Raw genomic sequence first — 13,611 nt, forward strand, 5'->3', positions numbered from 1 at the left:
CCCGCTTCCTCCCGTTGTGTCCTCAGAAACTCACGTTAAAATCACGTTTCCCGCTTCCGGGCACCCAGGTAACTTCAGCCAAACTCTGGGTCTTACCGCCACCGTAACTCGTTACACATCAACAGGTGTGACAGAAGCGCCTAAGGACCAATCAGTTCTCCGCGTAGATGGCGTCATCATTCCCGAAGATCCCTCGGACCTGTGCGCGCGGACAGCAGCAGCCTCTGGTGTCCTCGCGCTCCTCTGACGAGCCGCATTCTCCGCTTTTTGGTGGAAATCACGAGTTTCAGCTGTAACGTGTGAAACAGAGAACAGAACCAAACCTGCGTGTAAAACATCCAATCATCTAATATGTGATTAGAAACGTCACGGTTTCAAACAGGCGCAACTTTATTAACACAGCAGCTCTTTTACAGACACACAACAGTGCAGAGACGCGTTCAGTCAGAGCGTCTAATACTCACCTGCTGTACACACAAACGCATACATAGATACACACTGATAATCACACACACACATACACACTCGCACACAGACATGCACACACACAGACAAACACACACACACACACACATACATAGATACACACTGATAATCACACACACATACACACTCGCACACAGACATGCACACACACAGACAAACACACGCACACACACACACATACATAGATACACACTGATAATCACACACACACACACACTCGCACACAGACATGCACACACACAGACAAACACACGCACACACACACACATACATAGATACACACTCATAATCACACACACACTCGCACACAGACAAACACACACACACACATACACACTCGCACACAGACATGCACACACACAGACAAACACACACATACACACTCACTGCAGCTGCTGTCAGTCTCAGTCTGTGTTGTTGTACTGTGTCTTTAATCTCTTCATATTTTTCTGATATTATGGTTTCTGCTTCTTTTGTCAAACACTCTGCTGACAGTTCTCCTCTTTTATCTGAACACACAGGTTAAACCGTGGGTTAGTTAGTGAGTTTATAACCCAGCTGATCGCTAACGTTAGGATAAATCCAGATAACAGAGATAGTCCAGGTAGTAGGACTCGTCCAACTCTTCTGAGTAACACCAACGAGTTCCCACCAAAGCCGAGAGACGGAATCTCTCCAGTGTGTCCGGGATCTGCCGAGGCCCCTTCCCAGAAGCACATGTCAGAAACACGTCACGTATGAGGCATCCAGGAGGCATCTCACATCAAATATCTGACTTGTAAATGGCTGATCCCATTATGGCTCGCCACAGCAGATCTTCTGCCTCCATCACCCTCTGCATGTCGTCCTTCATGACACCCACAGACCTCCTCAGACTGCCGAGCAGCTCCAATCAGCTGGTCATAGTTCCCACATTTAGAGTCCTTACTCTCACTCCTGCTTTTCCTTCTCTCTCGCTGCCTGCTAACTTGCCATCCCCCTCTCCTCTTCCTCGGTCTTTGACCAACAGTCGCACAGTTTCTACGGCATCCTGCAGGCAAACAGCACTGGAGACAATCGCTGTTAACCCAGGCCTCATTTAAACCCCCCACTAACACTGGGAGTTCAAACCACAACACCAGTGAAGAGGCCACAGCAGCCACGTTCGTCTGTGGGAGGAACAAGAAAGTGGGACAAAGATCAGCGTCAGTCATCAACAGCATGGCTGAAAAAGAAGAAACTGCGGAACGACGCTAAGTGCTGAAACTAACGCAGCGAGGTTCACAGTATCACTTTGATCTGGAGATCAGTTTTTATTGTTATTTATTGTAAATGCTGCTGCCAGGGAGCCGCTTCTAATCCCACCAAACTGACTCCCACATCTGATGTTTACTGACAATAAAGGGTTCTGATCCGGACCCTGGTGTGATCCTGAAACTATGAGGTTCATGTGAGGTTCTGGTGTTCAGAGCTTTTTCCTTTCAAACACATCACTGTGCACTTCTGCGTTAGGAGTGTACTGTTGTTCTGTTTGTGTTTGTCTATAATTATGTTGAATTTCAGACAATATTTTACGAGGATTTAACGCAGAAATCCAGAAACTATTCATCGTCACAGAAACCAGCCCGCTCACTCGAGAATCCCGTTTAAACTCCAAAAACTGAATGTGTCCTGGGTTTTCAGTGACAGTGAACTCAACCTCTGTGGGCTGTCTGAGTGTGACAGCCAGACACAACGATGCATCTGAGTGAGTTTGCTGGAGTTTCACAGAAGAATGATGACATTTTCTGACAGTTAAGTCATTAAAGAAGCTAACTGTCAGACCACGATAAAAATAATTATACTCACACTTCTCCTGGGATGGATTCATGTGGACTTGGTTTAATAACTGAATAATTTTACAGACACAACAAAGTGTGAAAGTTAACTTATATAATGTAGTGTTTGAACAGCTGCTTACTGCAGGGTGCCACGTCCTTTCTAACTAATCTTAAATCACTCAGTCCTTACTGTTTAAGCCTGACACCCGTCGTTGGCCGTCGACACGGCTCCTCCAAAGTGAGCCTTTGTGGGTCTATCATTTGGAGGTCTCCAAAATGTCTCCTTTCTCCTCACTTGCAGTTTCCATGTCAGGGTTTGTCTGGCGATGTTGTTTCCTGGTTTCACTGTATGGTGAGCTCAGTGGCGGATCTAGAAAATTTTACAAGGGGGGGGCAAAGGAGGGGCAAGAGGTGAAGCCAAGTATGTGTAAATCCCCTGTATGTAAATGGAGTCAACAAAATATCCACAGAGACACTTGACCGACACAGACCGTGTAAAGGTCACGGTGGTTACTTCCTGTATTTGCTGACGTCACTCAGCTAGCACTGTGCTGCTGTATGTAACATGACATCACGGTCACGCTAACGGTTCAGGGGAAAGCCACACACTAAACTCGGTTTAATTGAAATGTTATTGACAGGTCAGAGCAGTCCTGTGGATGTTGCAGAAAGCTTTTACTAAAATCACACCAAAACATTTTGCAGCTGACACCATGAGTCTCTTCAGCAGCCTTAGATGTTTTTTAAGATTACCCCAGAGCTGGAGAAACCACGCTGTTTGTATTTTGGGCTGCTGTATGAACACCAGGTGAGCGCACCTGCTCTCATTCTCACTTTCATGCTAGCTGAGCATCATTCTCTTCAGTCAGATGCTGTGAGAGTGAGATTTGCCATCTGTGTGTCAGGACTGCCTGCAGGAGAAAAAACTCTCTTCAGTCTCTCTTCAGGCGCTTTGCGATGTGCGAACATCACGATGCAGCAAGTCTGAGGATTATTTTTGTTTTGATGCCGACTTTCTGAAATGAACGCGTTTCGTTATGAATTTGCGGTTCATACTGGAGCTGCCACTTCACAGCGGGCAGCTCTGGAGGATTAAGGTTTAGTGAATTTAGACCTCAACTTCTGCAGGTGCTCATTGGCCAGTTTCTGTGTGCTCAGCAGGGCGGCCTCAGAGTCCTGCACTCCCAAACATTTCTACTACTTCCTGTCTGAGGAGGGCAGAGGACACCAGGGAACCAGCTACGTCCAAGGATCAAGACTTTGTCATTTTTAAAGAGATCAATAAGAACTAATGATTCAATGCAGAGAGGTCTATTAACACATAGTGAGTGAAGAAGAAGCACCCAGTGCATCATGGGAATTCCCCAGCAACCTACACCTATTGCAGCATAACTAAGGGAGGATTCAGGGTCACCCGATCCAGCACTAACTATATGCTTTAGCAAAAAGGAAAGTTTGAATCTTAAACGTAGAGATAGTGTCTGTCTCCTGAGTGTGGAAACATCAAGTACACGTTATAATAATTTTTTACTGCTCAGTTATTATGAACCGCTTCCATTTCATAATCAGTGAATATGTGAATCTGTCACATGAGGATTACTACTAACAACAAACGATTCTTATTAATGTGGACAAAGCAACCTGACATCAGCCACAAACAAGCAAACAAGGATCTATAACCAGGTTCCAGAAACGTGGACGCTGTGTCAAATGTGAATAAAAACATAAAGCCTGATCTCAGAGATTCATATTTGATTCACATTTATTCACATTTTTTTAATTGTACACAACATCCTGATGTTTTTGTTATTGGTGTTGCATTTTAATCATTGGCAGACTGGAGACACGCCCATCTTTGCAAACAATCATGTTTGTGAAGGACAGCCAATCAGAAGACACTGGCCCACTGTCAGATAAAGAAGGATTATTTTGGGCTGTGAATCATGCAAAGCTGGTCTAGTAGAGTTGAAGCCTAGAAATATGGAGTTAGTCCTCTTGAATCTCTGTCTGGTGCTTTAGCCTCACCGTGCTGTCTCCAGCCCCGTGGTGTGAACCACATGACCTGTCGTAGGTGTGAGTCACATGACCCGCCGCTCCTCTGGCGGCTCCCGCACCGAGGCGAGAGGCTCAGTGTCATCGTGTGCACCTCCGAGCGTCTGGCAGCACTGATTGCTCAAATGAGTGCTTCATTATATTCTCTCTGATAGCCGAGCACAACTGAGTGAAATCCAATAGCACAATTCAATTATGCTGTGATGTGGGGACAGATTTGCACTGAGAGCATTTTCCACTGGATCCAGACACAGAGCTCTCTGTCTGACTTTGTCAGATTTGAGTCATTTATCAGATGTTTTGGCTCGGCGAGCGTCCTTGAGCGCTGAAGTCGCTCAGAGTGAGACCGTCAGCCAAATGTCTGAAGAATCCAAATGGGAGAACAGTCTGCTGTGTGATTCTAATGTTATGGAGGCTCATTTTTCATTTCCTCCAAGGTCACGTTCCAGCTCTAAGCTGGTGAAACGCACACAGTGATCGCGGCTGAATCGTGAGGTACCGAGAGACCCCGACCGGCCTCACGGACGACCCCGATCTCAGTGAGCTTTTGTGTCAGCGCTGCAGTTCCTCCGATGTCCAGCAGAGGCTCCAGCAGTGAGTCAGACACCTATGTTTAACTGTCCAGCTAACCGCTGTCCTGGAGCCACGTTCGTGCTCACATCATCATCAGCTCAGAGCGCTCGCTGTGCTCTCAGCGTGCGGCTGCTCTGCCGCTGAGCATTATTTTTCATTCATTTCCCCCCCAGTTGTATAGAAGCAATAATAAATGATTATGTGTTGTGTGGATTATTCTGAAGTTGTTCTTCATTATTTTACCACCTGCACACAATAAATATAATTACCTGTGACTCATTCTCGACTCATTCTCGACTCATTCTCGGCTTCCAGGCCTTTTTTTTTTAAATCAGTGAAAGGTCAAAGAAGCCGAGCGAGCCGAAGGCTGTCACCACTGAAGCCCTCAGACCATCGTCAGGAAGCTGTGACTGGATCAGCTGTGTGAGACCCTCATTAATCACCAAAACACGGACGTGGATCAGCAGCTCTGTGGGCAGATCTCAGTGCCGCTAGTTACCACAGTCTTAAAGGTGTGTTTTTGTCCACAAACAGCTTCCTGAACTCACCACAGTTACACCAGCTGAAGGACACAGCACAGCTTCATCTGTACAGTTAGGAGGCATTTTATGTGAATGATAAAAAGAGGCAAGCCAAATCATTCCTGTAAAAATGATACAAAGAGTGCAGTGACCAGAGTGAAAAAGCAGCCAGTGTCCCACATAACAACTTTAAAAGTCCTTCAGAAAGAGGAGCAACTGTTGCTCAAGAGCACTTTAACAAATTATAAGGAAGTCTGGCTCCTTGGAAGCAAAATCTAAAGAAATGAGGGGCAAGACTTTTGCACAGTCCTGCGCATTAGCATGAGCGCGTGTGGCTTGGCAGCATTCAGAGACCTGCAGCCGTCCAGCGTCAGCAGCTCGACATTAAACAGCAGCATCATGAGTGCGGCCTCGGTTGGTTAGCTCATCAGATTAAATAAATTTCCAGGTGGAGCTGATGGTATTGCAGCACCTCAGGGAGCTACACTTATCAACTGCTACAGGCATCATCTGCTAAACTCTTCCCTAACAGATGTGGAGTTCAGGTTTTATTCACACTGACGTGATCTGCTGGATTTCAGAGGGGCAGTTTCTGCAGACGGCACAGCCTCAGTCAGCCTTCAGCTGAAAACACAACATTTAATTCACCTCCACGAGCTTCCCATCCTATTGCTGTGTAAATGAATGCATTGCATCATGCATTTTAATAATAAAGTTTCTTTAACATTTCCTTTTGAAAGTTTAGTCAGAGGGAAACAAAGAGACGCCAAATAACTTCAAAGAGGAAAAAGATTTGCATTAAGAAAGAACTTTTATGCAAAAAAACCTAAACAGCCACAAAGAGGCTAAAGATGCCTGAAAGGACACGTGAAATGACCACAGGGAGAGGTGCAGTAACCACGAGAAGACATAAGGCCACAAAAATAACAAAGAGACGTGAAATGATCCAAGGGAGATGAAAACGACCACAAAGACTGAAAAAGATTCATAAAAACCCCACAAAGAGCAACAATACAACTATAAAGTCCTCAAAATGTCCTCCAGGGGACAGGAAACAACCACGGAGACACTAAAACCCACCAAAAGTCCAATAAAAACCCAAACAACCGTTAATATGAACCAAACATCTATGAGCAAACAGTTCACAGGTTGCTGCTCAGCTGCCCGTCGGCTGAATCATGAACGCATGAATCCTCTTCCCTGTGAGCGGCAGCGTTGGATTTACTCCCCTCCAGCTGCTAATTGACATCGTCAGGCCGCTGACAGACCACGTCGGCCTCAGAGGACTCGAGCAGACAGAGGCTGGGCGATCAAACACTCGGCGTCACCTCGCATCGGCCGTGTCTGCAGATAGAAGTTGCACTTGAACACATCACAGAGACATCTGAGGTCCTGACGTGACTCTGAGTGAGAGGGAACGCTGTCAGTGTTCTGCTGCGGTCAAAGACAGAGCAGCTGATCGTTTTCACGCCGTCAGAAGCCTGAAAGACTTCAAACGGGGAGGTTTTAATTCGCCGCATCAGAGCTGCAGTGATGGACGACAGCTTCACATCCTTCACTGAACTAAATGTCGGATAATTCGTGGAGTTGGAGGGTGTTTTTGGGGGGCGTGACTCCACTCACGCAGCTTTGCATGATCCACAGTTCATAATAAGCCTCCTTTATGTCAGCTCCTCTGTTCTTCTTCTTTCTGAAACAAGCATTTTAACTACTAATGTTGGCTGACCTTCACAAACACAAGGTTTGAATGGGTAGTGGGTCTGAGATGACCATATAAGGACGTTTCTTCTCTGTGACATCATCCAGATCCAAGAGTAGAAAAAACTGATGAACTGAGTGTTGAGAGCAGTGTGCAGCCTGAGCTCTGGGCCCTGCAGGAGTGCTATAGACACATCCATCTCATTTTTGGAAACATTTAATATGAACATCCAGCAGCATAACAAGCCCGCAGTCTGACAGAAGTGCTGCAGTAACATATGATGCAGAAATCTGTGAATAAACACAGTAAACGACCTCAAAAGTGCAGTTTTCTGTTTTCGACTTTTACTCTTTGGATGTATTTTTAATATTTGAGTGTCGTGATGCTGAAGTGTTAGTGGAGGTGCTCACTGCCCCCCGGGGAACAGTAAATAAATGCACACAGTTATTATCTATTTCTTTTTACTAAAGTTTGGAGGCTGAGCAGACAGACCGCCTCCTCCTGTGATTCAGCAGTCAGACTCTGAGCTCAGCTGCTCGCTGTTTTCAGGACCTTTGCTTCTTCACGGTTTCCCTGCACAGGACCTTTCCTGCAGAAACGCCCACCGGCATCCTCGAGCCACGTACACCAAACCCACACTGGAGACGCTTTTACGTCTTAAGAGGAGGGATTGCATAAGCGCAGGAAATACATGTTGTGTCACGGCTGAACTGAACCGTGACTGCATCGAGCTGTCACACGAAGGTTAGCGGAGGAGCATGTGGGCAGGAGACACCCAGAGACCGACTGCTGCCGGGAAAATAAAAACGATACTCTTTTTACTGCGACTCCGTCCAGGTGAATTACTGCGTGGCTGATCTCTGCACTGTTAATATTTTGATGCAGGGGGCCCAAAATCGGCCTAGCAAAGACTCCAATCTGGCCAACGGGAAACTTGACTTTGGAAAATGTGAAGGCGAGCATACATTTAGGACGTTTTAATGTAATTTTACAGTTTTACAGCTTCAGAAATGTCTGCTTTCTGTGAAGCAGCAGGCTTTTACTCGACCCTGAAAATCTTAGAAATATGGTATCTAACCAGATTCTTACTCTGGATGGCATTACCTTGGCCTCCAGTAACACTGTGAGGAACCTTGGAGTCATTTTTGACCAGGACATGTCCTTCAATGCACATATTAAACAAATATGTAAGACTGCTTTCTTCCATTTGTGCAACATCTCTAAAGTTAGAAATATCCTGTCTCAGAGTGACGCTGAAAAACTAGTTCATGCATTTATTACTTCCAGGCTGGACTACTGTAATTCATTATTATCAGGAAGTCCTAAAAACTCCCTGAAAAGCCTTCAGTTAATCCAAAATGCTGCAGCAAGAGTCCTGACAGGGACTAGAAAGAGAGAGCAGATTTCTCCTGTATTGGCTTCCCTTCATTGGCTTCCTGTTAAATCCAGAATTCAAAATCCTGCTCCTCACATACAAGGTCTTAAATAATCAGGCCCCATCTTATCTTAATGACCTTGTAGTACCATATCACCCTATTAGAGCACTTCGCTCTCACACTGCAGGCTTACTTGTTGTTCCTAGAGTATTTAAAAGTAGAATGGGAGGCAGAGCCTTCAGTTTTCAGGCCCCTCTTCTGTGGAACCAGCTTCCAGTTTGGATTCAGGAGACAGACACTATCTCTACTTTTAAGATTAGGCTTCAAACTTTCCTTTTTGCTAAAGCATATAGTTAGGGCTGGACCAGGTGACCCTGAATCCTCCCTTAGTTATGCTGCAATAGACGTAGGCTGCCAGGGATTCCCATGATGCACTGGGTGTTTCCTTTCCAGTCACCTTTCTCACTCACTATGTGTTAATAGACCTCTCTGCATCAAATCATATCTGTTATTAATCTCTGTCTCTCTTCCGCAGCATGTCTTTCATCCTGTCTTCCTTTTCTCACAACAACCAATCACAGCAGATGGCCCCGCCCCTCCCTGAGCCTGGTTCTGTTGGAGGTTTCTTCCTGTTAAAGGGAGTTTTTCCTTCCCACTGTCGCCAAAGTGCTTGCTCATAGGGGGTCATATGATTTTTGGGTTTTTCTCTGTATGTATTATTGTGCGATCTACTGTACAATATAAAGCGCCTTGAGGCGACTGCTGTTGTGATTTGGTGCTATATAAATAAAATTGAATTGAAGTAACAAAACTTTGCCTTCTATGATTACTGGGCAGTCGGAGCTACCAGAACTTTACCTGAAGACTTGTGCTGGCAGATTTCTTTCATTTACTGGAACAAGATTTGCTTTATTATGAGAAGTGCTGTTAAATTGTGCTTCCTTTCCCATCGCTAACATCTCTGGGATCAGTCGAGCTTCTTTACACTGGCAGAAAGGGCGACTCTGCAGTGGTTGTATGTGGCCTACAATGCACGGTGACTCTGACGTCAGTGCTTTATGTTTATGCCAGCGTCAGTCAGCGGTATCCTGCGTTCTGATTGGTAGTTGCCTGCATTGCCTGCACAGTTTCCGCTGACCACATCCAGCTCATCTCTTCCTTGTTAAAGACTTTCTGAAGTTCTTTCAGAAGTTTTCTCTTTTTTTTTTGTTCTCTGTTTGTTCTTCAATTTCACTGACAAATCACGCCGGAGCAAGCGCTGGTTGTAAAAGAGGCTCTGCCGAGCCGCAGTGCCAAAGCCTTCGGTTGTTTCTCAGATGAAACAGAAAGTTTTGAACCAGGTATCGAGCGGCTGCACCGGAAGCCCTCAGAGGCTGATTGTGTTTGGGAGAGATGACAAAGACCGGCCCCGATGAACAAGGAAAACTAATTTTATGTGCTGAAAATTTAATTTTCAGCATCAACACGAGCTAAAAGCTGCATCACTTTGTAATGAGGAACACGGCTCAGTAAGAGTCCCACCTTGGCAATAACTGAACATAAAAATCATAGAAACTCATCACACAGACAGGTATTGACTTTGGCTTCACACTGAACATGAACTGATGTCTAACCCATCGGCTGTCAGGACTGAACCTCTGACCTTTAGTCCAGTTTAGATACCCTCATAAATACGTCCTCAGTAACAGCAGCCGCAGTCCAGCTCTGCAGGGAAACTCCTCTCCTCTTATTTACTCTCTCTGTTCCTCGTATCGATTCTTACTTTATAGCCCAGATTAATATTTCAGAGCAGAATGACCTGAAGGAACAACATCCTAAAGAATGCAGGGTTGAAGAGCACAGACCTCGTTGGGTGAAAGGCGAAGCAGAGGTCTGTCAGTTCTGATGGAGGTGGTGGAGAAACCAGAAAAACCTTCCTCCACTCCTCTGTTAGTTACTGATGGCTGCAGAGCAGGGTGGAGCTGATCTTCAGTCGCCTCTTTGGCTGACTTTTGTAGCGTGGCTGCGAGCAGTAATGACCCCGCTGTAACACCAAAAAGCCTCTTCTGACTACTATACATGAGACAATAAGGGCACTGATGTTCCCACCGGAGACCAATTTTGAAGGCTTTCATGATAATTGAGAGTGAGAACATCATTATGTCTGAGTGGGCGATCAATGGCTTTTCAAACCGGAGCGATTTCTTGTTGGAAAATGTGGATGATTTTATAGCGATGAGATACACAGCGCCCTGACTGCAGAGGAAAGGTCTGCACTGCTGGAAGGAGTCCAGAGTTCCACAGATTCAGCAGGATCCACATCCAAAACCTGATCCTGATCCTGGAAACAATCAGACAGTCCGAGGACGAAAACATGCACAATACAAGAAATCGTTTCAGGCTTTAAGTAAGCATGCAAACCAGACTCCTAACAGTGAACATTTATACTGTGTTAGTCGTGACCACAGGGAGGTGTGGGGAGCTGACCCCGATCCAGACACGGAGAAATAAAAACGTTGTTCACAAAGCTGACAACGGGCTAATCGTCTTTCCAGGCCAAAGTCTTCCAGTCGCTGTTTCAGTGTCTGTGAAGGTGCAATCCAAAAGTTGGGACAGAGAAACCAAAAGCATGAACTGATTTGAAATTGGCAAATCTCCTGACAGATGTTTCAGGTACAGGAGGGCGTGGTTTCAGTCCCACTTACACCCACATACTCACTGATGCTTACAAGCTTTGCAGCTCCACAGAAAATAGAAAACATGAAGCAAAGCTGTCAGTTTACCTTCGCCTGTGAGCACAAGCAGCTGGCAATGAATACAGTAAAGGAATAACGTGGAGGGTGCAAGCGGCAGAACGGAGGTTTCTCTGCAGAGCGTCTCAGCCTCAGCGATGGGGCGAGGAGCCCAGGAGCCACGCCATGGAGCGATTGAGCCTCTCGGCTGGAAAAGGAACACCTGGTTATCGCTCCGACCGGGAGGAGGTGCCAAAGAGAGGGAGGTCTGGGAATCTTTGCCTGGACTGCTTCCACTGGGGCAAACAGCAGAAAATGTACAGCTGGATGCAAATACGTAAGAGTTGACATTAATACTGATCAGGGTTAAAAACTGGTAAGGAAGAAACGAGGAAACTGCAAAGATGTCTGGTTGAGTATCGATGAAGCTCTGGGAATTAAATTGAATTTACTGGATCTGTTCAAAATCATCCTTCCTTTATTTATTATATTTATTTGTGTCTCTGTGCAGTCTTCACTGAAACTCCTCCTCTCTGAGCTTTCATTTTCATCTGGGAGCTTTGAGAAATGTGCAGATTGGGCTGAAAAAACAGGGCAGATACTTGGAACAACTGCAAGTCAGAAAGCTGGAATGTGGAAACAGTTAAGGAATCTCCAACAGTCGGAGCACGACATTTAAAAAAACGAATAACAGATTCAAATATATGAGTTCATGAGACACGAAGGACCACAGGCTCTTGTACTTCTGCACTCTGAGTTTGAAATGCAAGTTTATCTCTGCATAACTTTTATCAGCATTTTGATCTTTGATGATTTGTCTGTGTGACAAAAACAGAAAAAACAGCAGGAACTCCGTCGTTTTCTTTGCTTCAGATAAAGAGACATCGGTTTAAACCATCACCGCAGTGCTCCAGCCGTCTGTGCCACATTAGCTCCAATCGTGGCTGAAAGTGTGCTTCTGTTAGCTCCTTAAAGAGAGTCCTTCACATATGTTGAATACAAAGCTAATCATCTTATTAGAGCTCGTTACCTCATCGGCTCACGTCGCTAACACATGGCGGCTTTCTACCTGCAGCACAGACTCAGCATTGAGCCTGTGCACTCACTGCATTCTTTGTCATGTGAATCATGTTTCTGTGACTGTAACTGTTAGTAACGCCACAGCTTGGCAAACCTCACAAACATCCTTTCCCTTCGCTCCCACGGGAGGACGTGTTAGTGACTGATTCGGGTTTTCATTCAGACTCGGGAGGTTGAATAATCAGAGTATAATTGCATGCAAAAGACAGGGAACAGCAGTAATTGGCACCTGATATCCCCTCTTCTCCTCCTCCGACAGAGCGGGATTTGAATAATCTTGGCAGCGGGGTGCACACACACCCACAGATAAGTGCTTCTCGAGGAAAAGAGCCGGAGGTGTCGAGATAAAACAGAAAGAAATGGAAAATGACACATGCAGGCGCTGATGGACACTAAATCCTTTCAAACGCTCTCTGCAGCCTTTACATTTATTGCTTTTCCCGCCGCTTTGCTCTAACGTATGAATGGCGGTTGGAGCGTTTTTACGGAAGTGTTGGTAACGCGGGAACAAAAGCCCTCCTTATCTTATTTTCTCTGGATGCCGATAAGCAGCCGACATGAAATCTGAGTGCAAATGCATCAAAGTCAAGAGGGGAACACAGACGTGCGCAAATATGAAGAGACAGGGAAGAAGAGACATCACACGCACACGTGTGATCAGTGCGTGAAGTGTGGGATCGTCATCGTTAGCAGCTCAGCTGAAAGAGCTGAATCAACATTTCCCCCCAAAGGTTCACCAGTGGTGTGTTCTGCTACAGGCAGGGGCGTGTCCAGAGGGGGCCCCAGGGTGGCGCTGGCCCCCTCAGGTGCCCTACGTGCCTTAGTAGTTTAATGTTCCTGTACTTCATTATATTTTAGATTCCTTAAAGTAGCCACGCTTTGCTTTGTTGACAGTGCTGCAGACTCTTGGCCAATGAGCTTCATGATGTCGTCACCTGACATGGTTTCACCTCACAGGTGTGCCCGTCAGGGTTCGTTGGTGGAGTTTCTTGCCTTCTTAATGACGTTGGGATCATCAGTTGTGTTGTGCAGCAGTCAGGTTGGTGCACAGCTGACAGCTCGGTTTGACAACTGTTAGAATTCAATCAGCTCAGCAAAGAGAAACAACAGTCCATCATTACTTTAAAGAACTGAAGGTCAGTCAGTCTGGAAAACTGCTAAAACTTTGAATGTGTCCCCAAGTGCAGTCACAACAACCATCAAGGGCTGCGATGAAACTGCCTCACATGAGGACGTCCCAGGAAAGGAAGACCCAGAGTCCCCTCTGCTGCTGAGGACACATTCATCCGAGTCACCAGCCTCAGAAATCACAAG

General features: G+C 45.9%; 1 protein-coding gene across 2 annotated transcripts in view; it reads right to left on the reverse strand.

The window, feature by feature from the left end:
- Window positions 1-13,611, reverse strand: part of nicn1 (nicolin 1) — a 581,340-nt gene that overhangs the window by 272,855 nt on the left and 294,874 nt on the right. The gene's annotated exons all lie outside the window — the stretch shown is intronic.

The sequence above is a fragment of the Pelmatolapia mariae genome, linkage group LG5, assembly GCF_036321145.2.
Source record: "Pelmatolapia mariae isolate MD_Pm_ZW linkage group LG5, Pm_UMD_F_2, whole genome shotgun sequence".
Taxonomy (NCBI): Eukaryota; Metazoa; Chordata; class Actinopteri; order Cichliformes; family Cichlidae; genus Pelmatolapia; species Pelmatolapia mariae.